General features: G+C 38.1%; 1 protein-coding gene across 5 annotated transcripts in view; it reads left to right on the top strand.

The window, feature by feature from the left end:
- LOC117080982 (oocyte-secreted protein 4A) overlaps positions 1–20,299 on the top strand; it is a 54,293-nt gene that overhangs the window by 22,226 nt on the left and 11,768 nt on the right. The window contains exons 2-5 of one of the 5 annotated variants that reach the window (XR_004436037.1): positions 3,554–3,735; positions 5,530–5,627; positions 7,691–7,819; positions 17,611–17,855. The gene's annotated coding sequence lies outside the window, so the exon portion shown is untranslated. Of the gene's footprint in view, positions 1–3,553; positions 3,736–5,529; positions 5,628–7,690; positions 7,820–8,965; positions 9,224–17,610; positions 17,856–20,299 lie in introns of those variants that run through there. The other 4 variants (XR_004436036.1, XM_033206498.1, XM_033206499.1 and 1 more) reach the window with 4 other exon arrangements.

Below are 20,299 nucleotides of genomic sequence, written 5' to 3'. Positions count from 1 at the left end.
GCAGTGGTACAATCTGGGCTCACTATAGCCTCCACCTCCCGGGTTCATGCAATTCTTGTGCCTCAGCTTCCCGAGTAGCTGGGATTACAGAGGCGCACCATCACATCCGGCTAATTTTTGTATTTTTAGTGGAGATGGGGTTTCACCATATTGGCCAGGCTGGTCTCAAACTCCTGGCCTCAAGTGATCTGCCCACCTCGGCCTCCCAAAGTGCTGGTATAACAGGCATGAGTCACCGTGCTGAATGCTTTTTCTTTTCTCTCTCTCTCTCCCTTTCTTTCTTTTCTTCTCTTTTCCTTTTCTCTCTTTCTTTCTTTCCTTCCTTCCTTCCTTCCTTCCTTCCTTCCTTCCTTCTCTCTCTTTCTCTCTCTCTCTCTTCCTCTTCCTGTTCCCTTCTTCCTCTTCCCTTCCTCTTTCTCTTCTTTCTCTTGTCTTTCTCTTTTTCTCTTCTTTCCCCTTCTCTTTCTCATCTTTCTCCTTCTTTTCTTTTCTCCTTTCTCTTCTTTCTTTCTCTTTCTTTTGTTTTATTTATTTCTTTGTCACCCAGGCTGGAGTGCAGTGGTGCCATCATAGCTCACTGTAGCTGTGAACTGCTAATTTAAAAAAAATTTTCTGTAGAGACTTGCTATGTTGCACAGGCTAGTCTCCAACTCTTGGCTTCAAGGAATCCTCCCACCTTGGCTTCCCAAAGCTTTAGCATTACAGGCGTGAGCCACTGCTTCCTGCCTGGGCTGTCAATTTCTAAGGTTAAGATTTCAGAATTGCAATGAAAGCTTGTGTATATTTGTCAAGTTACCTGTTCAACAAGACAACCTAGACCTGACATGGGTACATGTTGGAATCTTAGTGTATTCATTATGCTTTCTTTAATTAGGAACTATTTAAAATGGATAACTAAGTTTAAAAAAGCAAGTAACTGTAAGGAATCATATCAATATCCACTGACCCGGTCTTCAGCTTTATTAAATCCATAATTTGCTACATTTGCTTAAATTTTATTTTCTAATAGAAGTAAAAGTTCAGGTAGAGTTGAAGTCCCTGTGGTCATTCCTGATTCTATTCTCTTCCCTCTTTGCCCATATGTGAGTTCGGTAATTATTCATTTTCCTGTGTGTTTTACAATTTTACATCAAATTTGTGGATCCATAAATATGTTTTTCAGGCATTTATCTTCTATTTCTATTTAATTCTACAGCTTCTTTGTTATCCATCACTTGGAGATTTACATTTGTAGCTCTGGTTTATTAATTACTATTTAGCATTCCATTGAATGCACTGCATTGAATAAATGCATTGTAAATTGTTTCTGTTCTCATGTTAATAGAATTTTTCCAGCTTTGGGCTGTTACAAGTATTGTTTGTATTTGAGTGCTTTATGTGTGCGTGTGTACATATCTAGGAATGGAACTGTGGGGCCACAGGTGCAGATCTGAAAAGTAACTCTCTTGCTCAATCGTTCTCTAATTCGAATTGGTGCCCACAGATATCTTATTTTTGCCAATCTGGATATGAATAACTGGGGCTTTTACATTTAAGGAAAGTCTTATTTTTAGGTAATTGTAGATTCACATACAGTGTAAGAAGTAATACAGAGATTAAGTATACCATTTATTCAGCTTCACCCAATGGTAACATCTTGCAGAAATACAATACAGTGTTACATTGGGATATTAATATTGATGCAGCCAAAGGACAGAACATCTCTATTGTAATCAGGATGCTACTTTTAGAGCCACTTCTACTTTCCTCCTGAACCACTCATGCCAAACCTTCTGTCTCCCCATTCCTTAATTTTTGTCAAGCACAGATCTGTTCTCCATTTCTACAATTTTGTCATTTCAAGGGTGTTATATAAATGGGCTCACAGTTTGCAACCTTTTGGAATTGACTTTTTTTTTCACTCAGCATAATTCCTTGGAGATTCGTCGAAGATGTTGTATGTATCAACGCTTGATTTTTTTAATTTCTGAGTGGAATTCTATGGCATGATTATACCATGGTTTGTTTAATCATTCACCCACCAAAAGACATGTGGGCTGCCTTCAGTTTTTGATTATCACAAATAAAGCTATTGTTAACATTTATGTACTTTTTTTTTTTTTTTTGGAGACAGAGTCTAGCTTTGTCACCCAGGCTGGAGTGCAATGGGGCAATCTTGGCTCACTGCAACCTCCACCTCCCAGGTTCACGTGATTCTCCTGCCTCAGCCTCCTGAGTAGCTGGGATTACAGGTGCATGCCACCATGCCTGGCTGAATTTTGTATTTTTAGTAGAGACAGGGTTTCATCATGTTGGTCAGGCTGGTCTTGAACTCCTGACCTCGTGATCCACCTGCCTCGCTCTCCCAAAGTGCTGGGATTACAGGAGTGAGCCACCTTGCCCGGCCCATTTATGTATATTTTATGTGAACATGCATTTGTATTTCCCTGGGATAAATGCCCAAGAGTTTAATCGTTGAGTCATATGGTTGTTGTATGTTTAGTTTTTAAAGAAATTGACAAACTGTTTTCCAGTGTGGTTGATGCATTTCACATTGTCCCAGCAATGTATGAGTGACCCAGTTTCTCGGTGTCCTCACTAGCATTTGGTGTCTTCACTATTATTCATTTTAGCCATTGTGATAGGTGTGTAGTGATATTGTGATTTGAATTTGGATTTCCATAATGGCTGATGATATTAAACATCTTTTCATACAGTTATTTGCAATGTGTATAGCCCCTTCTGCGAAAGGATTGCAGATTTATATAGCTTCGGTTTCTCTGCTGAGTTTTCAGTATCTCCTGAGAACTCAGGCTCCTTCTAGTATCTTAAGAGCAACTGAAAAAATTTTCCTTTAGTGAAGTCTAGAAGAATAGCCAAACTTACTCTTAAAAAAACAAAAACAAAAACTCATGCCTACCCAGTCTCATAATTTCTAGTTTGTTCTAATTCTCTTCCCCTGGGACCTAATTCAAGTAGCAGCTTATATCAGAAAATTATTTCCATTTCCAGATTAAAAAAAACTTAATGTCCAGATATTTCAAGATAGAAGGGAAAGGATAGCACTGTTTTCACTCAATTTCTATAAAAGCCTGGTTGCTAACTTGAGTTTTCCGGACAAGTCTTTATATATCATGGAACTGTAGGTACAAACATGGAAACTTGCTTGCTTCTGTAGAAACGAAAGGGCTTGCTTCAAACAGCTTCAGTTGAACAAGGGAGACAGAAAATGCTCTACACTTAGTGTAAACATTATAATATGGATATAGTCTTGTGATTCTATTTCTACAATAAGTGACTTTGGAGGGTTAGATGAAATCTTATTTTGTATTGATTTTTTCCCCTATATATAGATTCACTAAAAATGTATTTGAAGGATGATTATATGTGTGGATATTTTTAGGGGATGAAGTAATAATACAAAGACCATGTTTTGCAAATTTGTTCACCCTTAAGACATTTTGTTTTAGTAAGGGATGATCTCTTCGTTTGTATTAACAGGGTGTGCTAAATTTTTTTGAGCTGATCTATCTAATTGCATGCTAACAGAAAGTTTCTCTTTTCTGCTTTTCAGCTATTCAAGTACACTGCACCCAGTTTTGGTTCTTTGCCAGGATTAAACCCACGATATTTTACAATTTGTATACTAACCCCGATGAACTGTTTCTAGGAGATGGCTGCCCTGTAACCCGTGTTTTGCCAAATGTCTACTATGAGTTTTTCTACCATCCTCATGACTGTGGTATTGTAACTCAAGTAAGAGAAATGGCTGTCAAAACCCAAGTGTCTTATGATTCCTTCAACATACAAACCAGAAGTCATTAAGTGTCTATTTGTAGTATGGCTAGACTCTTTAATGATCACATTTAGGACAGAAGCAGTTAAGAAAGGAGATGCTAAATGCTTTTTTCTTGTTGGGTGGTAATTGCAAACACTAATTATTCATTTAGTGATGGAGCAGGCTGGAGAGTTGAATGTTTTGAAGGAGGAAAGTATTTTCCATGCATCACAAGGTTTTTCAACAGTTTGTCTAACTAATTATTTGTTATAATTCATGAAGTTTGGTCAATTGCAAACAGAAGGTGGGAGTAACACTAATCAAGCATCAGAAGCCTTTTCAAAGTAAATATTCAGTAATCTCCCAGCCCTAGCCCCTACTCACCAGATATTTTGGGTATACTAAGTCACTGTGCATATCACTGATAAAAGTATAACTGGAATTTTGACTTGATTTAAAAAGCTTTTAAAGTTAGTAAAATCTTGCTATGATATTCCTTATTTTTTTCATTATCCCAAATAAAATGCTAAGAGAAGTAATAGAACTTGATCAGGTTTAGATAAATGCCACAGATTGGGTAACACAGAAAGCAAAAGCAAAATTTGAGGTAGAGTTGAGAGTGCGGAATATTTATTAAGAAGTGCTTTTGGGAGAAAGAAGATTGGGCAAAGGGCAAAGCTGAGCTGTGATGCAGGCTCAAAGACAGCTTTGGCTGACCCTACACAGGGCTTCACATTCCTGCTGGGTAGGTGATCAGAAGTGGGCCACCCTGGGAGAGGGGTGTGGCTGGGGGTAAGACAGCTCTCAGCAGCTACACAATTCCTGGAGAGGGTGAGAGCTGATGGCTGAAGGCTATCTGGCAACAGCATTCCCAACAGCTGGGTCAACAAGCCCTTAGGGGATCTGGGAAGCACATTACAGGTCTAATATACCACGGCATGTATTAGGGGGCACTATCAACCTTGATATAAACTGGGGGGAGTGGGGAATATTCAAATGTTAATAATCTGGGTGGTGGTAGTATGTTCATTTCATTTTATCTATGCTTATATTTTCAAATTATCCAAAGAGAGCAGGATATATCTGAGATAGGAACATTTAAAATTATGTAATGAATAGGGTATCTCTGAATCATCGTATCTTCCTATGCTGTCAAAGACTGGGCCTTATATTGAGAACCATATGCTAAATGTACTTAGAAAAATATTTTACTATTGTCTTAACTCCATTCCACCCCACCCCCCTGAAAACAGCTATTCTTCCTGTTAGGTATTTATTATATGCTGATAATTTAATCACTATTATTCTTTACCACCATAATTACTGCTTTTTTATAGAAATAAGAAAACAGACTTACTTGTTTAAACACGATTTCCAAGGATTCATGATGAATAGAGGCAGCTCCAAATTCCAAATGTGATTCATATGATCTCAAAACCCATGCTCTCTTTGAATAAGCAATGCATCACTACAATTGTGTGTCTCAAAAAGAGGTGTCAATTGCTTTCTTGAATGTGAATCACAAAGCACCTTTCTCTTTTAAATAACAAGTATTGCTTGCCTTTTATGTACAAGCACTGTGCCAGATTTTAACCCATCTGTCAGTTTGGAAAATGGTCCTGTTTCCTGTGAACAGATGCTGTTTATAGTTTAGTGAGAGTGTGACCATTTTTAGAAAACTTGATGTATCTATAAATTCCTATTTAAATGCCTGTAAGTTTCCTGAGATACTTGAGACAAATATGGGTTTAAAACCTCTCTTTGTCTTGTAGCCACTCAGGGAAGTTCTTCTGCTTAAAACAAAAATTAAGTATATCTCAAGAGACTCTACTGTCCGATCTGAAATGCCTCTGTCGTGTGTTGTCCGCAAGTGAGTAAGAAGTACTAGACCCCTGTCCAAGCCCCGGCGTCATTTGCTATCCAGATAAAAATTCCAAACCTGAAAGATTAAATGGTACAACCAGCGAGGGGAATGGAGGAGACACCAAAATCTAATGGGAACACAAATCTCTTGATCTTTGGTGTCTTAGTCCTCTGTTGCTTTGCTATAAAGAAATGCCAGAGACTGGGTAATTTATAAGAAAAGAAGTTTAATTGGCTCATTGTTCTGCAGGCTGTACAGGAAGCATGACTGGGGAGGCCTCAGCTTTACTCATGGCATAAGGCAATAGAAAGCAAAGCTGGAGCGGGCATACTCACAGGGCTGGAGCAGGCGGAAGTGGTCGGGGGGAGGTGTTACCCACTTTTAAAAAACCACAAATCCCGAGAACTCTATCATGAGACCAGCACCAAAGGGATGGTGCTAAACTAGGGGTCCCTAACCCCTGAGCCATGGAGATGTAGTGGTCCCTGGCCTGTTAGGAACCTGGCTGCACAGAAGGAGGTGAGCGGCAAGCCAGCATTACCACCTGAGCTGTACCTCCTGTCAGATTAGCGGTGGCATTGGATTCTCATAGGAGCACGAACCCTATTGTGAACTGCGCACGCGAGGGATCTAGGTTGTGCACTCCTTATGAGAATCTAATGCCTGGTGATCTAAGGTGGAACAGTTGCATCCCCAAACCATTATCCCCTATCCGTGGAAAAATTGTCTTCCGCAAAATTGGCCCGGTTGCCAAAACGTTTGGGGACTGCTGTGCTAAACCGTTCATGAAGGGTCCACCCCCATGACCCCATCACCTTCCACCAGGTTCCACCTCCAATATTGGGGATTACAATGAACATGAGATTTGAGTGGGGACACAGATTCCAAACCATATCACTTGGCCCTGTATTCTTCAAAAGTTGTCCCCTAGAACATAGGAATACTGGGAATATTATTGAAAAATGAAATGATGACTTATTTTTTGATATAAGCATCAGAGTCACTGAAAACCTGATAGGTTTTCGTCAATCAAATCAAGTTATTGAAGTTATTTAAACTTAAGCCCATCTGCAAGTTTCCTGAAGGCAATAAGAGAAAGTATAATAAAGTCTAAAAGATACTGAACTCATCAGGGTATCAAGATCAGCATGTACTATGCAGGGCTGACAGTGTTGGGAGAGAGACATCTTAAAACAGGATTTGTGGGTTAAGATTGGGTCTTTTTTTTATTGACATCTTGAGAAAGTCTAAGTGCTTATTTCATATTTTATGCCTGTATCAACATATCTCGTGTACCATATATATACATATCTACTATGTACCCACAAAAACTGAGAATAAAAAAAATTCAGAACATTAACAACCACTTTGATTAGGTCTTAGCACAAGTGTGATATATTTGGCAGGACTTTGGGCAATTTTTCAATTAGGTTTTTCTGGTTAAAATCCTGAACTGAATTTTTTTTTTTCCCTGAGTAATTACAGAAGAGCCACATTACACAGAACTCTTCCCACAGATAATTATAGTAGCAGTTAACATTTATTAATCACTTACCTTATGCCTGCACTGTGCTTGTAGGAATGTATTTGTTCTTCCTGCTAACTCAATGAGGTAGATACTATTCTTTTATTTTATTTTTGAGTGGTTGAGGCTCCTTATTTTGCTCAGGCTGATCTTGAGCTTCTGGGTCCAAGGAAATCTCCCTCCTCAGCCTCCCATGTAGCTGGGACTATAGGTACCCAGCTGTGGTGGTAGATACTATTATGCCAAATTCAGGGTGAAAATATTGAAACACAGAAAAGTTAGGTTACTTGGTTGACGTCATTTGCTGGTAGATGGTGGAATCAAGAAGTGAACCCGGAAGTCCATTTTTTAAGTCTTTGCTTCTTAGCATCACAAATACTGCCTGTGATGTTCTGGGGTGGGGTGTGTTGGTGGGTGGTGGGGGGAAGCAGAAATCAATATGTCTACCAATAATAGTAATTTGGCCCCAAGTTCAGCCTTGTAAATGCTAGGATCTGAGTAGATCTTAACCACTATGATATTTTTCTATCTTCTCTTATTTTAGTCAGCATCCTCTTTTAAATGCAGTTGAAACGAGAGATGGGGAAACTGACAATGTTAATGAATGGGAGATAGAGGTGAGGATACACATTGCGAATGAAGACACGGCAGTAACTTCTACAACACAATCTTGGTAAGAACTCTCAAAACCGGCATCTTATGAATTTTGTCCAGGTATGTCGTAGATACCAGTCAATACAATTGTCAAGAAAATGGCACACATTTGTCTTAAGGTGCATTTTGCCTAAAATGTTTCTAGTTTAAGAATGCAAGTTCATGCTTTCCTATGTCTGTTGAAGATTTTATTGATCATGGTGGTCTTGATAACCTGTTACTAACTGGGAAACCCATATAACTAAGAGCTATCCATTTTGGGTAGTAGGTGAAATACTATAATTAACTAAAAAGAAAATAGCTCTCAATTTCAATATCAATAAAGTTCTGAACCGTAATAAATGAGTATTAACACTGAGCCTACAAAGTGGCTTAGATATGTTGACGATCTCTGGGAAAGTGAACTCAGAAGTGTCATAAGTCTGTGTTGCAACTTTTTCCAGAAAGTACCAAATGACTGTAAGGTAGTACAGCTTTTCATTCTTGAGCCCCATATGAAGGCGTATTGTGAAAAATCCACACATATTAATATATGGCTATTAATAAAAGGATGGAGTTGTGTTTAACAGAGAGTAAATAGGATACCTAGAACATTTGGGATGTACTTCATAGCTTAGAGGGCAAAAGTATCCTTATTCACTTATTATTTTTTTTTTGGTGGAATCTCACTGTGTCGCCCAGGCTGGAGTGCAGTGGCGCTATCTCGGCTCACTGCAAGCTTCACCTCCTGGGTTCACTCCATTCTCCTGCCTCAGCCTCCCGAGTAGCTGGGACTACAGGCGCCTGCCACCATGCCCGGCTAATTTTTTTGTATTTTTTTTAGTAGAGATGGGGTTTCACCGTGTTAGCCAGGATGGTCTCAATCTCCTGACCTTGTGATCCACTCGCCTCGGCCTCCCAAAGTGCTGGGATTACAGGCGTGAGCCACCGCGCCTGGCCCTCGTTATTCACTTATACATACATTGCACTTGAATCATTAAACACTTAAGGATTACAGTCTCAAGGATAGAACATAAACTTTCTTTCTTCTCCTTCCTTACCTTCCACTTACACCTTCTCCTGCACTCCCATACATATACATTGCTTTACTTATGAATAACAGGCTCTTAGAAGTAGCAAAGTAATGTTTACATTGGGACGTATATTTTATTTTCTTCCATTTCAGTAAGAATCTGACTGCTACACTCCCTTGTTCATCAAATGAATACCTTTTTTGCAAGAGAAGAAACTGCACTGTCCACTTTGGTACTGAAAGGCAATTTGGAATCTCTGCCCTGATTGCTTAGGACTGAGGATTTAATGTGCTATTTTGTGAAAATCTGAGAAGCAGGAAGGGGATTTAATGATCTCAACTGTTATCCATTTGAAAAACCTAACTTGTGATTTTAAATAAAATGCAGGCTGCCTTCCACTATTCCCTTTTTAAAATAGGAGCTGCCACTGCTTTTAACTTTATGAAGTTTTATTTATGAATAAAGTTTGTACTATTATATATCTGTTTCTAGTTATTGCAAGACTGACTTTTATGTAATTTCAAGCTTCAATGCTCATTAGAAATAGGTTTATAAGGGTACAGTTACTAACTCTTCTCAGTTGCCGATTCATGCCCCTAGCTAAGGCTTAGTTGTGGTTGGTCCTGGTAACAGGGCCTAATCATTCATTTATTCCTCAAAGAATCCCTCATGGAGTTCACACTTTAGTAGGAGGAGGCAGAGTATACAAAAAAACATACTCTATAGTATTTTAAGAAAGAGTAAATGCACCTTAGGGGACAGAGGCAGAGAAAGAAGATAGGGAATTCTTGGGTGAGGGTTGTGGTCCTTAATATGGCATCAGGGAAGGCATCCCTCGAAGGTGATAATTAAGGAAAGAACTGGAGGAAGTGAGGGAATGAGCCTGGCAGATCCTGGAGGGAAGGCTGTTCAAGACTATGGAAACAGTTGATGTAAAGTCACTGAGTGTTTGCAGAACAAGGCCAGCATGATTGGAGAGGTGAAGCCATACAGATGAGGTCTTAAAACAACAACCGAAATGCCTAAAACGATGAGTGGAGTACCTCATCTAATTTCTCCAAGTTGATTGACACACTTGGCTTTTGTTTGAAATAAAATGGGAACCCCCTGGAAAGCTCCGAATGGAGGCATGATGTGATCTGACTTGGATTTTTATTATCAGGATCACCCTGGCTGCTGGATGGAAAACAGACACCAAGAGGAAGCAGGGACTGAAGTAGGGAGAGGGATTAGGTAGTGATGACTATAAGGCCAGTGGTCTTCAGCCAGGGGCAATTTTACCCTCTGGGGGATGTATCTGGAAGCAACTTTGTTCGTTATAGTGATGGTGTTAGTGTGTTACTGGCATCTGTATAGACCCAGGGATGCTGCTGAACATCCACAGTGTCTAAGACAGCCACTGATGACAAAGAGTTATCTGGGCCCAGAGTCAATAGTACTGAGGATGAGAACCCTGGTTTAGATGTAGCATGGATTTCATAGGAAGAGGTCAGGTAAATTGATCTAAGGATTTGCAGACAGCTAAATATGAAGTATGTTAAAGGAATCTGGAGAGTTTAGGATTTATGAGCTACTATAAAGTAGGAGATGCTACTATCTTGGATAAAAATGTGGAAGATGTTGGTTTGGAAACCTTATTTTGAAAATGTCATGTTTAAGATACTGCTTAGATCTCCAAGAGGAGAGAGCAAGTGAGTGTTTGAATATACAGGTCTGGAGTTCAAAGGGAGAAGGTCCAGACTGAATGTAGAACATTAGGATTCATCAGCACATACTAATACATAAAGCTAGTAAAATTGCATGAGTTCAGAGCAAAGAAGTGAGGAAAATGAAGATAATCAGTCCAAGGTTTAGGTCTTGGGATATCCAATGTTAAGAGGTTGCTGAGAGAAGGCAGAACCTCTGAATGAGCCAATGAGAAGGTCAATTGGAAGTAAAACCAGGGCAGAGTGCGGTCCAGGGAGCCATGCAGGTGGAGCTGTCAACTGTATTATCTGTTGCTGAAAAGTTAAGTGGGATGAGAATTAAGTGTTGTCCATTAGATCTAGCAATGTGAGGGGCATTGATGACTTTGATAAAAGACAGTTTTGGTGGAGAGAGGTATTGGTGAAAGTTGGTTGGATCAGCTTTAAGGAAGTATGAGAAGAAAGAAACCCAAAAGAATGAGTATAAGTGGCTTTTTCTAGGAGTATGGCTGTAAAGAGAAAAATAGAAATAGGGTCATTTAAGGGGAAAGTGGAGACAGAAACTAGTGTACAAGATAAGTACCTGCACATGGTAATAGTTTTTTTTTTAAATAGATTACCGTGAATTTCTGAATACTTTTTAAAGAGATCTAGATGTTTAAAAAATGATTAAGAAATGTTGACTTCAGAGTTGTATCCTTACATAAAAACTGCTTGCATTACTATCACATGATAGTAAAAAGTCCCGAACATTTATAATAATCACTACAGCTATTTATGATAAATTATCAAATTGCAAAAAAATCCAAACTAGTGTACAGGTGGAGGGATAAGATGGATTGCTGAAATGCTGAATATAAAAAAAGGTGGGTAGAAGGTTCAGGCACATCAGTAAGTCAGGTGGGGTCTCCTCGTATTGCTCAAATTACCTCCACAATAACAGATCCTAAAATTAAAAAAAAAAAAACACATGACATGAAATTATACACATTTACTTTTCTGTCATTCCCATGGACCTAAAAAAGAGACAGATCGCTGGGCACAACAATTTTCATGCTTCACCTATTCTCTTGAACTTTAGAGCCCAGGTAATCAGGAAAGGCTAGGATTTTTAGAAAATTGGGCTGAGTACACGGTAAAGCGTTAGAAGGTGTGTGTATGCAGCGCCTGAGTTCATTGTGAGCTATAAAGTCACACGAGGCAACGGGCAAGCTTCATTTTGCAGTCTGCATCCTGAGAGGTCGTTGCTTTAGATCTGGTATCATGAAGGCTCCCTTGGAAGTTAGCTTTAGTTCATCTCCTTGTTGCTGTGACTTATTTTGGGTGTGGAGAACCAAGTGGTATAAATCATACATTTCAGAAATTTGTTCAAAGAGATGGCTTTTGTTGACATACCCAATGTGCATGTTGAATGAACTGCATTTTTTTTTTTTTAAGACAGAGTCTCACTCTGTCACCAGGCTGGAGTGCAGTGGCACAATTATGTTTTTTAGCTCACAACCACTATTTGGACAAGTTTCCAAAATCATGCTTCCATCTTTATAATTAAAAAAAAAAAGTCAAACTTCCTAACTGGTCGGAATGCAAAAATTAATCAGCCTGACTAGTTCCAGAGGGTTGATTGGTCAGCCAAGTAATTTCTTACTTTAATTTGAATCAGTATCTAGGAGAAAAAATATTTTTAACATTCCATTGATTCATGTTATATTTGATATAACATGTTATATTCATGTTATATTTGGTATAACATGAATCAATGGAATGGAATCAATGGTATAACATGAATCAGTATTTAAAATGGAGCACTAGATATCAAGACCTATTATAAAAGCATTTGGTTAAGGTGGTGCCTGTCATGTTGTAAAGTTATTTGTTATTTATTATAAAGTTATTTATCAGAGGCAAAAAATAGTATTTTGTTGGGAGGATGCTTAAATACACTATTTCTTCAATACGGAGATTCCTTAAAGAGCTAAAAGTAAATCTATTTGATCCACCAATCTCACTACTTGGTATCTACCCAAAGGAAAATAAGTGATTATGTGAAGAAGACATGCATGCTTATAGCCACACAATGCACAATTGCAAAGATGAGGAATCAACCTAAGTGCCCACTGACAAATGAGTGGTAAAAAAAAATGTGGTGCGTATATATACGGTGGAATACAACTTGGCCATTAAAAGGAATGACATAATGTCTTTTGCAGCAACTTGGATGGAGCTGGAGGCAATTATTCTAAGTGAAGTAACACATGGGTGGCAAACTAAAAATCGTATATTCTCACTTATAAGTGGGAGCCAAGCTATCAGTACACAAAGACATGCAGAGTGACATAACGGACTTCAGAGATGCAGAAGCGGGGGGTGTGGCGGGGGGGAAGTTGGGAGGGGTGCTAGGGATAAAAAATGACACGTTAAGTACAATGTACACTACTTGGTCATGGGTCCACTAAAATCTCAGAATTCACCACTGTATAATTCATCTATCTAACAAAAAATCACTTGTACCCCCAAAGCTATTGAAACCAAAAAAATACTGTTTCGTGTCAAATTTTTACTAGTGTTAGCATCCACTGATTTTTGTCCCAAGTAATTATTATTGTGGTGGCTGCAAATATTGATTTCTGCCCCACCTCCACCCCCATTCAATCATTCCTTCTATTAGTTGGCATTCTTAGGTAAGTTAGAACTTGCGCCTTCCTATTTTCCGTTATGTCTGATGTAGCTATATTCATACACATTTTCCTCTGGTTAGTATGTATGCTGTCTTTTTCTATTGGTTTACTTTTACATTTTTCTGTCTTCATGCTTTAAGCATGACCATTTCCTCCAGCGAGTTTGATTTTCCTTCTGCCTGTGACTAGAAAATGTCCTTCTTCTTAGGAACTACTTTGGCCTCTTGATTGTTCTGGCTTAGAGCAGGAGTTCCAGATTGAGCTTCCCTACCTGCTGTTGTGAATTTTAGTATTTACAAAGGACTTTTGCTAGAGGAATTGGGCCCAGAGCAACTTTTCCCTTGTTGGTTCCCTTGTTGCTCAGTTTCCTGCTACTCAGACCCTGGTCCTCTGACTTTGCTGCCTTGCTTCTGTTTCTAAGATTTCTCTTTGATCTCAGATATATTTATGTTTTCTCTCTAGGAAGATGATTCTGAACTGTTTCCTAAGACAGAAATGTACTGATGTGTTGTTGGATCTTTCAGACTTTGACATATACTGTCCCCCTGATTCACTTCATGTCAAAATTAAAGCACTGACAGCTGGCGATTGGTATGTGCTTTCTAATGAGGTGTTTCTGGAAAGTGGGTGTTCTATAACCAACGTATGGCAAGATTTTTTACATGTTTCTGTACCGTACAACTGAAGGTGGCATCAAATCTCAGAGAAGAACAATTGCTATTTTTCTTGGTTGGCTTGTTTGGGCAGCCCAGGAACCAGCCGCCTCAGAGATGGTCCTTGTAAAGCAAGGCTAATCTGATTTTTATAAATATATTTTTTCAGAACATAGGAAATCAACATGTCATATAGATAATAGTTCCTCGCCTGTCAGTCAATGAATTAAACCTCGTAAGCATACTGAGCTCTAGGACAGGGATTGGCAAACTTGTTCTGTAAAGGTCTCCATAGTACAGTCATGAGTTGCTTACTAATGGGAATATGTTCTGAGAAATGCATTGCTAGGCAATTTCATCATTGTACAACTTCATAGAGTGTGCTTACACAAACCTAGATGGCATAGCCCACTTCACACCTAGGCTATATGGTATAGCCTGTTGCTTCTAGGCTACAAACCTGAACAGCATGTTACTGTGCTAGATATTGCAGGCAACTGTATCACATTGGTATCTGTATATCAACACATACGTAAACATAGAAAAGATAAAAATGGTACACTTGTATAGGGAAGCTCCATTATAATCTCATGGGAACACAGTCATATATGTGATCTCTTGTTGACCAAAATATCATCGTACAATGGGACTATGTACATTTTAGGCTTTGCAGATCATATAGTTTCTGTTGCAACTACTCAGTTCTGCCCTTGTTCCATGAAAGCAGACATGTGCAGCATAGAAACCAATAAGCATGGCCACATGTTTTCTAATAAGCTTTTTTTTTTCTTACCAGAATAAAAAATTTGGTAGATTTGGCTTTTGGGTTGTAGTTGGCTGAACCCTGCTCCATGAGATGTTAAGTTAAATTGAACACAGAACTTGCTCTGAATATGTTGACAGTTCTATAGAGAATATCATTTTTATTTCTCTATTTACAGCAAAACCATTCATCTAGTAGTTTTAAATTCAATGTAGTTATTGAAATTGTAGAAGTTCAGTCCATTTTCCACCAGAGAAAAGTGAAGGGACTGTCATCTATCTATCTATCTATCTATCTATCTATCTATCAATCAATCATCTATCTATCTGATCATCTATCTATATATTCTTCTACCAAAAAAACTAGCATCTTTCGTTGAGTTTACTCTTTCCCTGAGTTTATGCTAGGCTTCTCGAGGGTTGGAGGGAGAAAGCTGTAGTTTTGAGGATTCATGTATGACCCTCATATAGAATTATCTGAATATACATCTATACTTATCAAATTTTGAAGCCCAGTTTAGGTGTAGGCCTTTTTTTTCTTTAATCAGGCCCTCCTCTGGTTTTCTTCTTCTTTTTTTTTGACATGTAAAACAATTGTGAGAATTTATCTCAGAAATCAAGAATCATTTTGTTAGAAAAAGAGAACATTTAGAGGTACTATACAAACATGAAACTAAGCCTATATCTAGTAGTGGTATCATGAGAACTTTTTATTATTATTTACCTATTTTTTTCTAACACTTTAGAATTGCATACCTTCTGGGAAGAAAGCACAAAAAATACACATTATGGTTTACATTAGAATGAGATAAAATTCATCAACTGGCCAAAGGAAATCTAGGACCCAATATTATATAGAAAATAAAATATTTCAGTGAATGTGCTTATCAAAGCATTTCATCAACCGTTTACTATCTTTTTAAATCCTTTCAGTCTAATTGTGGATATTATTTATATTGAATTCTTAAGGGCCAATATCTTTGTGAATTTTTCGTATCTTTATGATCTTTTTTTGTCTAATACTACAATGCTATGAATCTGGCATTGTTTCATTTCACAGGAAACCATGACTTTTAGGAAGATAGAAATAGTAAGATAGTCAAGCAAAATACAAAATTTAAACAAAGAATAAGCCCAATTATACAATAAATGATTTAATTGCTTTTTAAATAATGGTATTTGAATAATTATGTTGTATATTATGTTGTATCATAGAAGCAATAGATTTAGATTAAATTAAAACTTACTAGGGGTTCCTACTTTCCTACACAGTGTGCCAAGTTTAATAGATCATCTATTTTTTTTTTTTTCTTTGAGACAGGTCTTGCTCTGTTGCCCAGGCTGGAGTGCAGAGGCATGCTCATGGCTCACTGCAGCCTCAACATCTCAACATTGCTTGGTGGGCTCAAGCAATCCTCCCACCTCTCAGTCTCTGAGTAGCTGGGATTACATGCTCATACTACCACAACTAACTCATCTTTGTATTTTTTGTAGAGGTAGATTTATGCCACGTTGCCCAGGTTGTTCTTGACTTCTGGGTTCAACTGATTCTCCTGTTTTGGCCTCCAAAAGTGCTGGGATTACAGGCATGGGCCACCGTACCTGACCAGATCATCTATTTTTATTTATTTATTTTCATTTATTCCGTTTATTGAAGAGAACAAAGTACGTGGAGCTGTGCTAGGTGCTCTGAGACAGTGCCACTCAAAGAATGACATGTGATTAATGGACTAGTAGTACACTGATCTGTGACCAGTAGATACAGAAATGGAGAGTAAACTACTTTTGTAGCAATTGGATATCCAAGAATACCATCATTAGGCTTGCAGTTTTCTTTTCTCCCTCCCTTCCTCTCCTCTCTCCCTTCCTTCTTTCTTCTTCTTCTTTTTTTTTTTAAGTAATTCATTTTCATCGTCAAATGTATTAGTTCAAGGTGGGTTGTGGACCAAAATCATGATAGCAATAGCAGTTTCCTTGGCTCAGGACATTTGCCTCAGGGAGTCATGGCTAAATCAATCACGTGACTGGCAGGGCTGCCAGTCTCCCTTTGTTTCCCTCCCATCTTCTTTCATCAGAGCCTTAAGATAGTCTCGAGATCTCAGGAGCCCTATTTTGTTGTATATCCTCTGCCCTGATTTGAAGAAAAGATGATTCTTACTGTGGGCTTTAGGCCTTTTGTTTTTCTGTAAGTAGTTTCATTTGTTTACATTCCTCTTGTTCTATAACCCCATTTCTCTTTCTCTGACTCTTTTTTTTTTCCATTGGTTATTGGGGTACAGGAAGTGCTTGGTTACATGAGTAAGTTCCTCAGTGGTGATTTGTGAGATTTTGGTACACCCATCACCTGAGCAGTATACACTGCACTATATTTGTAGTCTTTTATCCCTTGCCCTTTCCCACTCTTCCCCTTGAGTCCCCAAAGTCCATTGTATCTTTCTTATGCCTTTGCATCCTCATAGCTCAGCTCCCACATATAAGTGAGAACATACAATGTTTGATTTGCCATTCCTAAGTTAGTTCACTTAGACTAATAGTTTCCAATCTCATCCAGGTCACTGTGAATAGTATTAATTAATTCCTTCTTATGGCTGAGTAGTATTCCATCTCTCTCTATATAAAAAATATATATTCCATAATATATTTATTCCATCATATATAATATATATTCCATCTATACATATATTCCATCATATATATATTCCATCATATATATATTCCATCATACACACACACACACACACACACACACATACACACACTACAGTTTCTTTATCCACTCATTGATTGATGGGCATTTGGGTTTGTTCCATGATTTTGTAATTGCGAATTGTGCAGCTATAACACGCATGTGCAAGTATCTTTTTCATATAACATCATCTAATTTTAAAAACAAATATGCCTTTCTGTTCACTTTTACCTAAATTTGTTCCTTTTAAAAACTTTGAATGCTTCTTTGATTTCTGTAAAAGTTTAAGTGTAATGTAATTGATAAATCTACTTAAAATTTATTTTGTACCCTCAGGTTTTAAAAGGGAAGGTTATTTTTAGATCTCTGCTAATATTTATCTCAAGAACATTACCAAGGGGAGGACTCATGCATATTTCATGTGCTGTTGAGTGAGATGGATCTTCATCACACCCTGCAATTTCATTTATCCATCCAGGGTACTTGTGTTCGGAGAGTATATTAAATGTCATCCTGGAATGTCTGTTTAATGATGATACTGGTTTCTGTTTTAAAATGTGTCGTCATACATGTTCATTGGATCTTCAACCACTTATTTTCCAAATAAAATTCTGAAAACGAGCTGAAGGGGCACTTTCTTAAGCACTAAGCTCTGACTAGAGCTGGATGCTTTTCATTCCACATTCTGTATTGTTTAGTAGAGCAATATTTATCTCTGCAAATATTAGGAGATGCCTACTATCCTTAGACAAATAAATCATTATTCATGTATTAATAATTCTTCTAATATACTGTTGTTATCGGGATCAACTTGGAGTTCTGTTAATTTGTATATTTCATATTTTCTCCATCTTATTTTTTATGACAAAGACTAGATGGGCACATTAGAGTTTACAACTAGATCGGCAAGAAGAATGAAAAAGGTAAAGAATGAATTTTACTAGTTCTGAGGATAGTCATTTTATATGCTTTCAGGACCACAAGATGAAACTTAAGAGTTATTTGGTACTTTCATTAAGTTGTTCAATAGGCCTGATTATATCAAGCTCTTGAATACCAATTTCTGTTTTGATCAAGTAATAACATTTCTCATGTAACTGGGAAGGTGTTTTTGCAGCAACTTATATGTAGAGGTTTTCAGATTTAAATCCTGTACTGAGAATCTATAATCTTATTGTGGTGCCTGAATGGTAATAGGGCTTAGCAACCTTCTCACTTAAAAGTGGAAAGTAGCCTTGTGTTAAAGAATAGCAATAACTTAGCCACCAATATGATAACACTGGGGCCTAAATAGATATTTCAATATATATTTTATCCCTTGTAAATTTGACTTAATCAAAATTAAAGTTTTTGCATACCAAAGAACAATTTTAAAAATAAATGAAGACAGGCCAGGTGCGGTGGCTCACACCTGTAATCCCAGCACTTTGGGAGGCCGAGACGGGTGGATCACGAGGTCAGGAGATCAAGACCATCCTGGCTAACACGGTGAAACCCTGTCTCTACTAAAAAATACAAAAAACTAGCTGGGTGAGGTGGTGGGCACCTGTAGTCCCAGCTATTCGGGAGGCTGAGGCAGGAGAATGGCGTGAACCCGGGAGGCGGAGCTTGCAGTGAGCTGAGGTCCGGCCACTGCACTCCAGCCTGGGCGACACAGCGAGACTCCATCTCAAAAAAAAAAAAAAAAAAAAAGTGATGACAGCCTACAGAATGGGAGAAAATACTTGGAAATCATATATCTGTAAAGGGTCTAGGATCCATAATATATAAATAAATTTTACAACTCAATAACAAAAAGACAAACAACTCAGTTTTAAAAAATGGGAAATAATGAGTATATCTTCAAAGAAGATTTTAAAATGACCAACAAGTGCATGAAAAGGTGCTCAACATCATTAGTCATTAGGGTAACGCAAATAAAAACCCACAATGAGAGATCACTTCACAACCACTCAAATGCAATAATGATAAGAATGACAAGAAATAATGTTGGTGCAGCATGTAAAGAAATTGGAACTCTTATACATTACTGGTAGAAATGTAAAATGGTGATTGTTTTACTTCACCCATAGCCAAGATGGCTGATTAGGAGCAGCTACGGTGCATGACTCTCACGGAGAGGAACGAAAGGTGTGAGTAAATATTAGCACCTTCAACTGAAACATCAAACCCAAAACTATAAAAACTTTGAAAGACAACCTAGGCAATACCATTCAGGACATAGGCACAGGCGAAGATTTCATGACAAAGATGCCAAAAGCAATTGCAGCAAAAGCAAAAATTTACAAACAGAATCTAATTAAACTAACGCGCTTCTGCAGAGCAAAAGAAACTATCAACAGAGTAAACGGCCGACAGAACGGGAGAAAATTTTTGCAAACTGCATCTGACAAAGGTCTAATATCTAGATCTGTAAGAAACTTAAACAAATTTACAAGAAAAAAAAAACCCATAAAAAGTGGGGAAAGGGCATGCGCCCAGCACTCTGGGAGGCCAAAGCAGGTGAATCACCTGAGGTCAGGAGTTCGAGACCAGCCTGGCCAACATGACAAAACCCCATCTCTACTGAAAATACAAAAATTAGCCAGGCGTGGTGGCACGTCCCTGTAGTCTCAGCTACTCAGGAGGCTGAGGCAGGAGAATCGCTTGAACCTGGGAGGCTGAAGTTGCAGTGAGCTGAGATTGTGCCATTTCACTCCAGCCTGGGTGACAGAGTGAGACTTCATCTCAAAAACAAAAACAAACAAATAAGACATACATGCGGCCAACAATCATATGAAAAAAAGTTCAGCATCACTGATCATTAGAGAAATGCAAAATAAAACCACAATGAGCTACCATCTAACACTAGTCAGAATGGCTACTATTAAAGAGTCAAAAAATAACAAATACTGGTGAGAGAGAGAAAGAAATGCTTGAACACTGTGGGAGTGTAAATTAGTTCAGCCATTGTGGAAGACGGTGTGGAGATTCCTCAAAGACCTAAAGACAGTGATACCATTTGATCCAGCAATCCCATTACTAG

Source organism: Trachypithecus francoisi, unplaced genomic scaffold (genome assembly GCF_009764315.1).
Source record: "Trachypithecus francoisi isolate TF-2019V2 unplaced genomic scaffold, Tfra_2.0 Lachesis_group8, whole genome shotgun sequence".
NCBI lineage: Eukaryota > Metazoa > Chordata > Mammalia > Primates > Cercopithecidae > Trachypithecus > Trachypithecus francoisi.
The sequence above is the reverse complement of the archived record's forward strand: the minus strand, read 5'-3'. Positions and strand labels throughout refer to the sequence as shown.